Source organism: Armigeres subalbatus, chromosome 3 (genome assembly GCF_024139115.2).
Source record: "Armigeres subalbatus isolate Guangzhou_Male chromosome 3, GZ_Asu_2, whole genome shotgun sequence".
In the NCBI taxonomy this organism is placed as follows: Eukaryota; Metazoa; Arthropoda; class Insecta; order Diptera; family Culicidae; genus Armigeres; species Armigeres subalbatus.
In genome coordinates this window covers 382,726,624-382,739,669 of record NC_085141.1, presented here as the reverse complement: position 1 = coordinate 382,739,669, position 13,046 = coordinate 382,726,624, and the positions used below count along the sequence as shown (strand labels likewise).

General features: G+C 39.2%; 1 protein-coding gene across 5 annotated transcripts in view; it reads right to left on the bottom strand.

Annotated features, from left to right (window-relative positions):
* LOC134226655 (uncharacterized) overlaps positions 1–13,046 on the bottom strand; it is a 232,398-nt gene that overhangs the window by 23,608 nt on the left and 195,744 nt on the right. The gene's annotated exons all lie outside the window — the stretch shown is intronic.

The window sequence follows — 13,046 nt, the reverse complement described above, 5'->3', positions numbered from 1 at the left end:
TGATTAACTCTCTATGCTTGTGCTGCTGGCTGTGTAGAAGGGGAATCGATCGAAGGTTATGGTTTAGTGCGTGACCGTGACCAAAGAAGCAATCCATTTTTTTTGTCGAAGCCTTAGCCTTCCGAATTCCGTCTAATGGAGAAGGAAACCACGCTCAAGAATGTGACCATGTGTTAAAGTAATAACTTCCTCTGGCCATGATCTTCAATTTGCAGACTCCAATCCTTGAAAGCATCGAAGCAAACACACATGGGCAGTCAGCGAGCACTGCATTGTTTCAGTGGATAATTATTTAATGAGCTTGTTTGCAAAGCATGGATCATCTCTTTTTCACTCTAGGTCAATGGTATACCAATGGGTGGCAATTCGCAGTGGAATCATAGTCTATTATTTGAACTGATCCAACAGCATATGTTAGATTACTTTTGAACATTCTATTTTGTTAATATAGTTCAAGAATTATTCAAGTATTATTTGTTTTACTATTAGAGATTATCATATAATGATCACATAGTTGGATGATTTGAGAAAGAAAAAAAAACTATTCGAATAAGTACATGCACTGGCCATAAACTGCCTCATTACAGACCCCATAAACTTTTCCAGGGGTGGATAATCAAATTAAATCAATCAATGTAAACCCCTTCCAAGCACACTATTCAACACCCACGGATCAGTACCGCCGAGTCAGTGTGCAATTATTAGAACAAGAATTAGGCGCAGATCTTGAAGTTCAGATCTACGCCTATAAAGCTAGAGAACGATGCAGACCAAGAACGTTCTCACCATCATCATCAACGTTTGAATGCAGCTGCGGTAGGCAGCTGGCGCATGGCAGTACCTTCTCTCTATGATCTTTTTAGAAAACTGTGTCAGAAGGCTAACTTGGTCGCGGAACGATCAAGGTTAGCAGCCGGCGCTGGCTGTGCAGAGGCGCGATCGTGCATATAGAGGCATATCTCATGGCTTGTGCCGGATGGATGCTGCTATGCTTGGGGTGTACGGGCATGGTTGATGTTGCAGTGTGCAGCTAAGGCAGGGTGCCACACGGCTTTTCAGCCTGAAAGGTCACCACCCCGCGCGTACACTGTCATCGCGCGGTGGACCTGCGCTGATGACTGGCCGACGAAGTGCGAATTATTTGCCCAGCTAACAGTTCTTGTTTAGTATTAGAAAAGAGTTTGTAAATAAATGTAATTTTCGTCATGTTTACTAAAGAACAAAAACATATCGTGTAAAAAAAGTGGAAAGTAGAATAGAAGCTAGATATTTCATTTGGTATAGTTTCGTTTTTTAAGACACTGTTTAATAATATATTATAAATCTCAATACTCTTTAAAATCTTACATTTATTATTCTTCCTTCTTAAATGTCATTATTGTGTCAAAATATTAAAATTGAAAGAAGAATGAAAAATGAATCTAAGAATTTGGACTGTTCCAGTGGAAAGCTCAAACCCGACCCTCTTCAAATGTTTGCCGAGATTTCATCTGGTTCGGCTTAGCGGAGATAACAATGACAACAAACGGAAGGCAAGGAAGGCAAAGAGCGCCTTCAGTTGGACTCTCAAGGATCGAACTAACATGTGCACTACCGCTTCTGTGATACACTTTGCCCGGCATCCCCTCTCGGGTTGGGGAGATATGCCAAGATTGTGTATCCGAACACGACGAACGCAGCAGTGCACCTGACTCGATGATGATGGTGTGTGGTTAGTTGATCGGTGACGTGATTCATGCGGATGATGATGGTTGCGGTGCGGTTTTAAAAATGGAATTTACTAGTTCACGAAGTGGAAGGTATTAGGTATTAGAGGTCCGCGCAACCAAGTGCAACGGGCTGGCTGGCGCAGCGCGGCTGCATCGATAGGCGCAGTAAGGTAAGGCCTTCGCGTTGGGTCCTTGTGACCATTCTAGTGGAAACATTCTAACGTCGTAACATCTCAGATGGGGAATGTGATTTACATGTTGGAAATGTGAAGCGCTAAGATCAAAGGCGGTTTTATTTCAATGGGAACTGAAATAATGAAATAATATGATGATGATAATGTGTAATGGAACAAAACCATTCTTTTTTATTTAGTGTTGAAATTCGGGCTGTGTTGCAGAACTTTTCAAAGTTCTGAAGTCGCCACGGAGCTCTTTGATATTTATTAATTGAAACATCACATTTCGACCCCAATGTTTGCTGAATTCACTCTCAATTAATATTGAACGATAAGCCCATCTCTATCATAGCGAGCCATGAAAACAAACAAAAAACGATGCAACTTGATACAAGTGCGTGATAATAGAATTTTAGAAGCAGACCACACCGACAAGCTACGATAAAAATTTTAGTTCTCGCTCAAATGCCATTGGGGATCATGATGTTTCGCGCAGCATTGTAAAAACAAAGTAAAATGCATGATCCCGCAGATGATTTTTTTTTTCTTAAATCAATTAATTAAAGTTAACTTTTATATTTATGTTATACGAACTTTTATCAAATATGCGTAACTGTGTTTGACCTTGAAATTTGAAACAACTCAAACTCTCTACATTCAGCATATTTCGTTCAACTAACACTACTGCCAGATGGAATCTATTCTTTCTGTTGGGTACATAGTTGATCAAAATAGTTAGAATTGAGAGCATAATCGCCATTCCAATAATCAAGGTCAGAATTACGCCGTTTGGAAAAAAATACGTGTAGTAGGGGGAAAGACGGCTTTGGCAAGTTTTGTTCTATATTGGCAGGGGGGTTTTTGTGGACCAGATTTTATGAAATTTGGCCACAATATTTTTTGATATGCAAAGAATGTTTAGGCCAAATTTGAGCCTAGTCAGTCATAAAAAAACCCCTGCCAATAATAGAACAAAACCTGCCAAAGCCGTCTTTTCCCCTACTAAGTAAGGATTTTTTCATTTATTTTCGGATTTATTCCGAATCCAGAGATACCATATTCGAGTAGAGGTGATAGTAGATCTCTTTTGATGTTCTGTAACTCGAATTTAGCATACGACGTTTCCTCCGTAAGTCGAAACATCCCTTACTCGATATTCTCTAAGTCGAAGTAGTTTTCCAATGCATTTTAACCTCGCTATCTCGATGTTGTCAGAATCATTCCACATACACAATATATACGATGTCCGGCCATTTGGCCGAATGCCGTTTGTCCGAATAGTTGAAAAAACATATATTACAAGTAATGAAAAGTGAGTAATGAGAAGTGTATCTTCTTCTTCTTCTTATTGGCATTACATCCCCACACTGGGACAGAGCCGCCTCGCAGATTAGTGTTCATTAAGCACTTCCACAGTTATTAACTGCGAGGTTTCTAAGCCAAGTTACCATTTTTGCATTCGTATATCATGAGGCTAACACGATGATACTTTTATGCCCAGGGAAGACGAGACAATTTCCAAACCAAAAATTGTCTAGACCGGCGCCGGGAATCGAACCCAGCCACCCTCAGCATGGTCTTGCTTTGTAGCCGCGCGTCTTACCGCACGGCTAAGGAGGGCCCTCAATGAGAAGTGTATATCAAGAGTTACATAAAGAGTGCAGCGAAAAGTGAGGAATAAGACATTTCTCACACCTCATTAGAAATAAGACGTGAGAAGTAGAAGGTGAATTGAGAATTTATAAGTAAAAGGAGAAGTGAGACGCTAGAGATGAAAAGTGAATAGTAAAAGTGAAAAGTGAGAAGTAAGAATTGAGAAGTGAAATGTGAGAAATTTGAGAAGTAAAAACTGCGAAGTGAGAAGTCAAAAGTAAAAAAAATTAGAAGTGAAAAATGAGAAGTTAGAAATGAAAAGTAAGAAGTAAAAAATAAGAACTGAGAAGGGAAAAGTGAAAAGTAAACAGTGAAATATGAGAAGTGAAAAGATAGCAGTGAGAAAATAAAACTAAGAAGTGAGACATTTGAGAAATGAAAAGTAAAAAGTAAGAAATAAAAAGTGAGAAGAGAGAAGCGAGAAGTGCGAATTGAATAGAGATAAGTGAGAAAAGAGAAGCGAGTAATGAGAAGTGAAAGGTGAGAAATGAGAAGTTAGAAGTGGAGTGAGAAGTGGGAAGTGAAGTGTGACAAGTGAGAGGTAAGATGTAGAAGTTGAAATGAGTCCAATCACAGAGAAACAGACGTTTCACTTAGAACAAAATGCAATTAAAATCATTGGGACAAAAACATTATCGCTCAATGCTAAATTAACTGTGTTTGGACAAGCGGCAACCAGATGGTGGTAACGAGCAAACGTCAAACACAAGCAAATACGATGAAAACGCCATCGGTGGGCGATCACCTAGAAATAATTGAATCCACCGTTAAAAAGATTAACGATGGTACATATGTTGAGTAAGTTGTCTGTTTCTCTGTGGTTAAATTAATCCTTTTTTACAACTTTCTTCTCCTTTTTTCCTTGTTTTGTTATCCTTCCTTCGTTCTTCTTACTTCCCTTTCCATATACTTTCTGTTCTCTTTTCATTTCATCGTTCTTCTCGTCCTTGTTACTTCATTCTTCGGTCGTGCTTCTGCCTTCCTCCTAACTCCTTCTTCCTTTTTCCTTCATTCTTTTTCTTTCTGTTTCGTTTTTTCCTACTCCTTATTCATTCTTTTCCCGTTTTTCGTCTTTTTCTTCTTCTGTCTTATATCTCACCATTCCCTTCCCACTTCTCAAAATCTCGCATTCCAGTCCCCAATTATCATCCCTGACTTCTTGTTTCGGTTTTCTTCACTACACGCTTTTTAGTTCTCATTTCACAAGTATCACATCTCACTTTTCACTATTCACTTGACACTTCCCATTTCTCACTTTCCAATACTTACTTCTCACTTGCCACTGCACACATCTCGCGAATCAGTACTTATTTCCATTTCTATGTATTCACTTTTCATTACTTTGTATTTGCTTCGAACCTTATAAGGAAACAAATTTAAACTATTCGGCCAAACAGCATTCGACCAAATTACCGTTTAGTCCAAATGGCATTCGGCCAAATGACCCTAAACAATTTTTCTACATGTTATGAAAAATGTTTAATATTTTGGAAAAAAAAATGTGTTCTCTATCTCGATACCTCCCTAACTTGGTGGTCCCTTCAAAGTCGAGTAAGAGTTCACATGAATATGTTAATACTGATGAGCGATGGTCAGGAGAGTATAAAACAACTATGATTTGCTTTTAGATGACTTTTCTATTGTTTGGTGGATGTGCTGAAATCCCGGCTGGGTACAGAAGAGATTCTGAAATGCCAAACGCAATGAAATCAAATCTCTGTAGAACAGCGGTTTTCAACCTTTTTCTTGAGAGGTACCCCTTCGAACTTTTGCATTAAGCATTAATTGAGGTACCCCCTATGTTTTTTTTTACTGTAATTGAATATAATCGTAACTCTTAGGATATATGAAACAAGGACCTAAAAACCAACGGCATATATGGCTCTGCATAAACTTTTTTGAAATTAATATCATCATCTTCCCAATTCAAATTAAGTTCATACATCCAGCATTTTCAGAACTTTTATGACTATTGTAGGCTTCCGAGCGTATTAAAAGGATACTTCCGAGGCTCTTAAAAGAAGGATTTCGCGCCTTTTCTGAGAAAACATTCCGAGCCTCTTGAAGAAAGGCTTCCGAGTCTCTTGATAGGAGGTTTTCGAGCCACTTAAAAGGCTTCCGAGCATCTTGGAAGGACGCCTCTGAGCTGCTCGAAAGTATGCTTTCAGGCCTCTTGGAAAAAGGATTTCGAGAACTATATTCAGTGTTCCGAGTCTCTTGGAAGAAGGCTTCTAAACACCTTCAAGGGAGGCTTCCTAGCGTCTTGAAAGACATTACGAGCCATTTTATGGAAGGCTTCCGAGCCACTTGAAAGAAGGCTTCTGTGTATTTTGAAAGGACGCTTCTGAGCCTCTTGAAAATACACATCCAAACCTCTGAAAAAAGATTTCCGAGCATCTTGATGGCAGGCTTTGGAGCTCTTGAAAGGAGGCTTCCAAGCTTCTTGAATGTATGCTAAAAAAGTTAGGATTCCGTGCCTCTCAAAATGAGGCTTCCGGGCCACTTGAAAAGAGGCTTCCGGGCCTCTTAAAAAATCCATCTGAACCTTTTGGAAGGAGTCCTCTGAGCTGCTTGGAAGGAAACTTCGGAGCTGTTCCAATTTTCTTGCAACGAAGAAGCTGAGCTTTTCGGGAGAAAGCCTTCACGTCTCTTAAATGGAGGCTTCTGAATCTGTGGACTGTAGATTTTAGTTAAAAATCATATTCTTAACATATTATTCAACTTTCTATTTTGATCAGGTAAATTGCATGGATTTAAAAAAAAAAGTTTCATTCAAGGTTTTGCCCTTTTGATCTTTTGTCCCACAGTCCTTCATCCATTGTACTGTGGAGAGCAGAATTCAATAGGCCATGATTTTCTGATCACCATGCATATTATGTACAAGACGAGGTTTTGAGATGAAAAATATAAAATTATCAAAACTTTATCAATGAGTTTTGATTAAAATTGTAATTCATCCGCCATTACGAATTTTTGTCCGAGATACAATCAGAATCAACCTTATTATAGAAGAAGCCAAAACTGTCTATTAGAATAAGCTAGTCTATTTTGACCAATTGAATATCAAACTGAACGGGTTTTTAAATATTTTTAACAATTTATTTTTTAATCTCTTTTCTTATTTATTTTCACTCTTTTGATAAATAAATAAATTTGAAATTTCATTAATGAAATGTTTGAAATACTAGAAATAACAGAATTTAATACCGAAAGAAAATTTAATTTCAGATTTGGCTGATCACCAAAAACGGTCTTTTTATTCGAAACTGCCAATCCGGACTAAATCAAAAACATTATTATAGTTTCTTCGAATGAGAGATGTTTGTTCTGCCTAATGTCGGTGTCGATGTCGGAGGATGTGGATTGGGTAGTGTCGGGCAATTTGACTGAATGCCGTTTGGCCGACCTGTTCGAATGCAAATTGGATGAAAAGTTGAAAAAAATCCTCATATTGCACAAAAAAAAAAACAAATCTTACAGTTATAATTTCCTTTTCATTCGTCCTTCTGTCTCATATCTCACCGCTCACTTCTTACTTCCCCACATGTTGTATATTAGTTCCCAATTACTATCTCTCACCTCTTGCTTCTGTTTTTCTCACTCCTCACTCCTCACTTCTAAACTATCATATGGTCGGGGTTCTGCCAAATCGCACCAAGCGCGGGCCATTTAACCGAATGCCGTTTGGCCGACCTGTTCGAATGCAAATTGGCCGAAAAGTTGAAAAAAAAAATCCTCATATTACACAAAAAAACAAATCTTACAATTATTGTATAAGATTGCGGCACATACAAGTAATGTAAGATTTTTATACGGTTACTGTTACGTGATAAAATAATACAAAATTGTAAGATTTCAATACAGCGATTGTAATAAAATCTTCTGAAATTGTATATGCCAACATTTTATACTGTTTCTGAAAGGTTCTTATGAACTTCAGAACTGTATTGAAATCTGCCATCTACTGGTTGAGTGTGCGAGTAGAAAAAAGTGAGAAATGAAAAGCTAGTAGTGAGAAGTGTGAGGAGTGAGACATTTTTCACTTCACATAATAGGACGTGGAAGCAAATTGAGGTGTAAGAAGTAAATAGTGAGATACGAGAAGTGATGATGATGGTTCCGCCCTATACCCATATAAAGGTTTGAGCTGAACGAGGTAAGGTACACTGGGGAAGTGGAAAAGGGGGTAAGTGTAAAAATCGACTCGAAAAATTTCAATTGTACAGACTTTACAGTTTTTACCACATCATAACATTGTGCAAAAATATACTTTAATGTGCACACTAATACTATGTTAAAATCTGTGTTATACATACACTAACACAGTTTAAGCTGGAGCTGTCATTTTAGGTTTCGCGAGAAGTTAATTTTTGCATTCATAAAATCAATTCTTACTTGCATAAATTGTTCCTTTTTCTTGTGATTTTGCACCACAGGTGACCATTATAATACAATTAAACTAATCACATTCAGTTTGTAGTGGTTTGTACGATGAAAGCAAATAATTTAAAGATTTTACACTTACCCCTGGTATCGAACACTGCGGGGGAAGTGGATAATGTTCTGATCACGCAATTTTTTTCTTCCCTCCATGGTTTATTTCGATAGCTGTGAATCTTAATATGTTCCTTCTTTGTTATCATTGTGATTTCAGTGGTGATTGGACTAATGTACATAAGAAAACGCCTGATTAATCCACCTATCGGTGTTGATGCCTTTCACATGTTTTACATATAAAAAAATGTATGAGAAAGATAAAAATAGCACTGATAGGTGAATATATTCCATAATACATATTTATTTGTATTCATAACAATTTTCACCGTTGAATGCAATTTGTTGCGAACAAATCGGTTAGGGACAAGTGCGTGAAAATAGGTGATTATTTTGTACGTGTATTGTGCACACACATACATACAAACACGCACACACAGACATCATCTCAATTCGTTAAACTGAGTCGATAAGTTTATAACTCTGTAAATCTCATTCTTCCTCAAAAAAGTTAATCTTTGGGGCGAACATACAGATTTTACGTACACTTAGTGTTCGAGTAGGCCCAACCTACCCACTCCTAGCTATTACAAGAATTCCTTGGGGACCTATTCCTTTAATCCAACAAAATTATTCAACAAAAGATAATCAGAGCAATTACCATCTTGATTTTAATCATATATCACTACTCATCACAATTAAAGGTCAAGATAACTTGGGTTTTCCACTTACCCCATTTCACTGGGTTAAGTGGAAAAATAACTCCTAAATTTCAAATCTAATTTTATAAATTTCAGGCGACTAAAACTTCATGAATTACCACACAGTTGGTGCAAAATGGACTGTTTTTGAGAGCCCATAATGATTGAATGCGTTTAGATTATTTAAACTGCTTTTACAATAAGTTACTATCAACTATCGATTTTTCCTTTTCCACTTCCCCCAGTGTACCTTATATTTAAGATAATTAAATAAGATCAATGTAATTGGTTTTGCAAACAGAAGTGAGAAATGTGAACTAAGAAGTGAAAAGTGAGTAGTGAAGAGTAAGAACTGAGAAGTGAGAAGTCAGAAATTAAAAGTTAGACGTGAGATATAAGAAGCGAGAAATGCGACGTAAAATGTAATAAATGAAAATTGAGTAATTGATCCATATTTTATTTCTTTATTTTTCCTTCCTTCTTCGTTCTTCCTAATTTCATTTTCATTCGTCCTTGCACAAGTTTTCGTGTAGCAGATCTAATTGACTGGATTGTATTGGATATGCTTTTACCCTATAACTGAGGTAATATTCAACAACAAATGTACGAATGTTTTAATATGAAATCATTTTCGTTTCATTCTACGAACAAAATATCACAAATCAGTTAAAAAGGCATTCGGTGCGGTGTCACTGAACCCCGATCATATCTCATTTCTTACCTATAACATCTCACCATTCATTTCTCACTAACTACTACTTGCTTTCGACTTCTTATCTCTCACTTCCCACGTTATAAAATCTCAATACCCAGTACTCACTTCTCACTACTCTCTAGTCACTTCAAACATATCAATTCTCGCTTTTCAGATCTTACTTTTTGCTATTCACTTGTCACTTTATACACTTAATGAGGAAACAAATTTAGACTATTCAGTCATACGGCGGTCTGCCGGCAAAATGGCATTCGGCCTAATGACCCTGCATTTCTCCTGCGCTGGCGTAGACCAAAAGGACCAGTTTAAGGTTCCGGATACGAGAAGCAAGACGCGAAGTGGTGAAAAGACCGGCCAAATTCCGACACAAATCCAACTGATAAGTTGAAAGAAGAACAACACGCCAAGGAGAAGGTCTTTATTAAGCGCATGGAGGTGATGCAGAAACGTGAGCCTCGACTGTGGAATGGGCCAATGAGGCCGACTACCTTGGCTTGACCCTCGACAGCAAGCTTATTTTCAGGCAGCAGGTTGACAAAACGGTGACAAAGTGTAACGTCTTGTTGAAACTACTGTACCCTTTGATCAACCGCCGGTCGTCATTGTCCCTGAAAAATAAGCTTGCTGTCTACAAGCAAATCATCCTCCCTGTGATCGAATATGGCATGCCGGTCTGGGAGAGCTGCGCTAAAACCCACCACCTCAAACTTCAACGGGTCCAAAACAAATTCCTGAGGATGATCCTCAACACCCTTCCCAGGACAAGAACATCCGAGGTCCACCGTCTGGCCGGAATAAAAACCTTACATGAACGCTTTGGTGAGTGTAAAGAAAAGTTTAGGGTCCGTTGCTTGCATTCGGATCAGGCTCCAATTAGGGCGCTAGTTCCAATCTAGGTTATCAAATTTTTATTGTAAATATTAGTGTACATAGTAGTTAGGTTATCAAATTTCTGACATAATCAATTCCTCCTAAAGGATGATATGGTAAATCAAGCTAGATAATCTTTTGAAATTTTATTGAAAATAACCTTAAAAAAGAGACTAAAGTTGAAGGGCCTTGTGGCCAACCACTTGAATTGTTTTTAAAATACTGTACTATACAAAAATTGAAAAATAAACGAATTTAAGTCAAAAAAAAAAACGTGAGCCTTATATTCAGCATTGGGAAGCAAGATGCAAGATTGCTCTAAAATGATTCCTTCCTATTCAAATCTTAGGAAAAAGTAGTGGGCAGAAAAGGAAAGCAGATAAGCCGAAGCTTGCGAAGAAAGTGCAGATGTTCGTCAATAGCGAAGATGAATCGGGAGAGAAGAGCAAAACTAGCGAAGAATTGGAGAGCCATATGGAAAGCGAGCGGAGCTAGCAAATCCCTGGCGAGCCGAAACAAGGACCCGGACATATTTCAAAACAAAAGCTAGCAGCCCATAAAGCGGTGTCGCAACATCGTCTGAAATTTCGTAGAGAGTCCGAATTATGTCCGTAGTTTATCAACAGTTTCGACTACACGACGTGTAGGTTTTCAAATCAGGAACATTTAAAGCGGCAGCATGACTGTCTGCAAAGTGATGCATTTGAAGCAGTTCTGCCGAATTCAGTACCGGATGTGATAAACAATCTTCGAAATCTATTCGGAAGACCGAAAAAGTTGTTGAAGATGTTGCTGTCCAAAGCCAGTGCTTTTGCAACGAGGACTGATCGGCTGGAGAAGTTTATCCATTTTGGAATCACGGTGAAGCAATGCGTCATTCGGACGGGATTGTTGCATCTGCGGAAGGACGGATCATTTGATTAGAAGTTGTCGACAATTTATGTTAATAAACATTGTGCGTAGACTAAGGGAAATCGAAAATAGAGATGTCGTAAAATCCCGATTAATCGATTAGTTACTAATCGATTACTCTTGATTCTAGTCGATTATTGAATCGATTAATCATTGAATAGTAATCGATTCAAAATGAATCGATTAATCGAAATAATCAATTAATTTTCGACATCCTTATGATGTCGTAAAATTCTGATTAATCGATCAGCATATGATACAATCGATCGGGACCAGCTATGGCAGCTAATGCACGAAAACGGATTTCCGGATAAACTGATACGGTTGATCAAGGCGACGATGGATCGGGTGATGTGCGTAGTTCGAGTTTCAGGGGCATTCTCGAGTCCCTTCGAAACCCGTAGAGGGTTACGGCAAGGTGATGGTCTTTCGTGTCTGCTATTCAACATCGCTTTGGAGGGAGTAATACGAAGGGCAGGGATTGACACGAGTGGTACGATTTTCACGAAGTCCGTCCAGTTGTTTGGTTTCGCCGACGACATTGATATCATGGCACGTAATTTTGAGAGGATGGAGGAAGCCTACATCAGACTGAAAAGCGAAGCTAAACGGATTGGACTAGTCATCAACACGTCGAAGACGAAGTACATGATAGGAAGAGGCTCAAGAGAGGTCAATGTGAGCCACCCACCACGAGTTTGTATCGGTGGTGACGAAATCGAGGTGGTTGAAGAATTCGTGTACTTGGGCTCACTGGTGACCGCCGATAACGATACCAGCAGAGAAATTCGGAGACGCATAGTGGCTGGAAATCGTACGTACTTTGGACTCCGCAAGACGCTCCGATCGAATAGAGTTCGCCGCCGTACCAAACTGACTATCTACAAAACGCTTATAAGACCGGTAGTTCTCTACGGACACGAGACCTGGACGATGCTCGTGGAGGACCAACGCGCACTGGGAGTTTTCGAAAGGAAAGTGTTGCGTACCATCTATGGTGGGTTGCAGATGGCGGACGGTACGTGGAGGAGGCGAATGAACCACGAGTTGCATCAGCTGTTGGGAGAACCATCCATCGTTCACACCGCGAAAATCGGAAGACTGCGGTGGGCCGGGCACGTAGCCAGAATGTCGGACAGTAATCCGGTGAAAATGGTTCTCGACAGCGATCCGACGGGAACAAGAAGGCGAGGTGCACAGCGGGCAAGGTGGATCGATCAGGTGGAGGACGACTTGCGGACCCTCCGCAGACTGCGTGGTTGGCGAAGTGCAGCCATGAACCGAGCTGAATGGAGAAGTCTTTTATGTGCAGCACAGGCCACTCCGGCCTTAGTCTGAAAATAAATAAATAAACTAATCGATTACTCACGATTCATCTCGATTATTGAATCGATTAATCGTTGGGTAATAATCGATTCAAAATTAATCGATTATCACAACGATGAATCGATTAATCGAAGTAATCGATTAATTTGCGACATCTCTAATCGAGAAGCAAATAATTTGTGAGATCTACCTAACCAAGTATGGCGATGATCATTGGTTTTCAGCGGTTTTCAGTGTATGGTTAATAGATGTCGAGGGTAGTTGCAGAAAATTAGGTGCAACCATCCGGTGATGTTTCGAACCGTACCGGTAACGCTTTGTTTTTTTTATATCGCTATTCCAAATAATCCTGACCCACTTATCAACGTATCAGCTTACCAGCAACAAAGGGTGCAAGCGAGCGAAAACGAAGCTGGCCGTGATGGAAGCTGACGGAGGTAACCCAGAGCCGAAAGTAGCTCCCGGGTCAGAGTTACGGGCTAAGCAATGT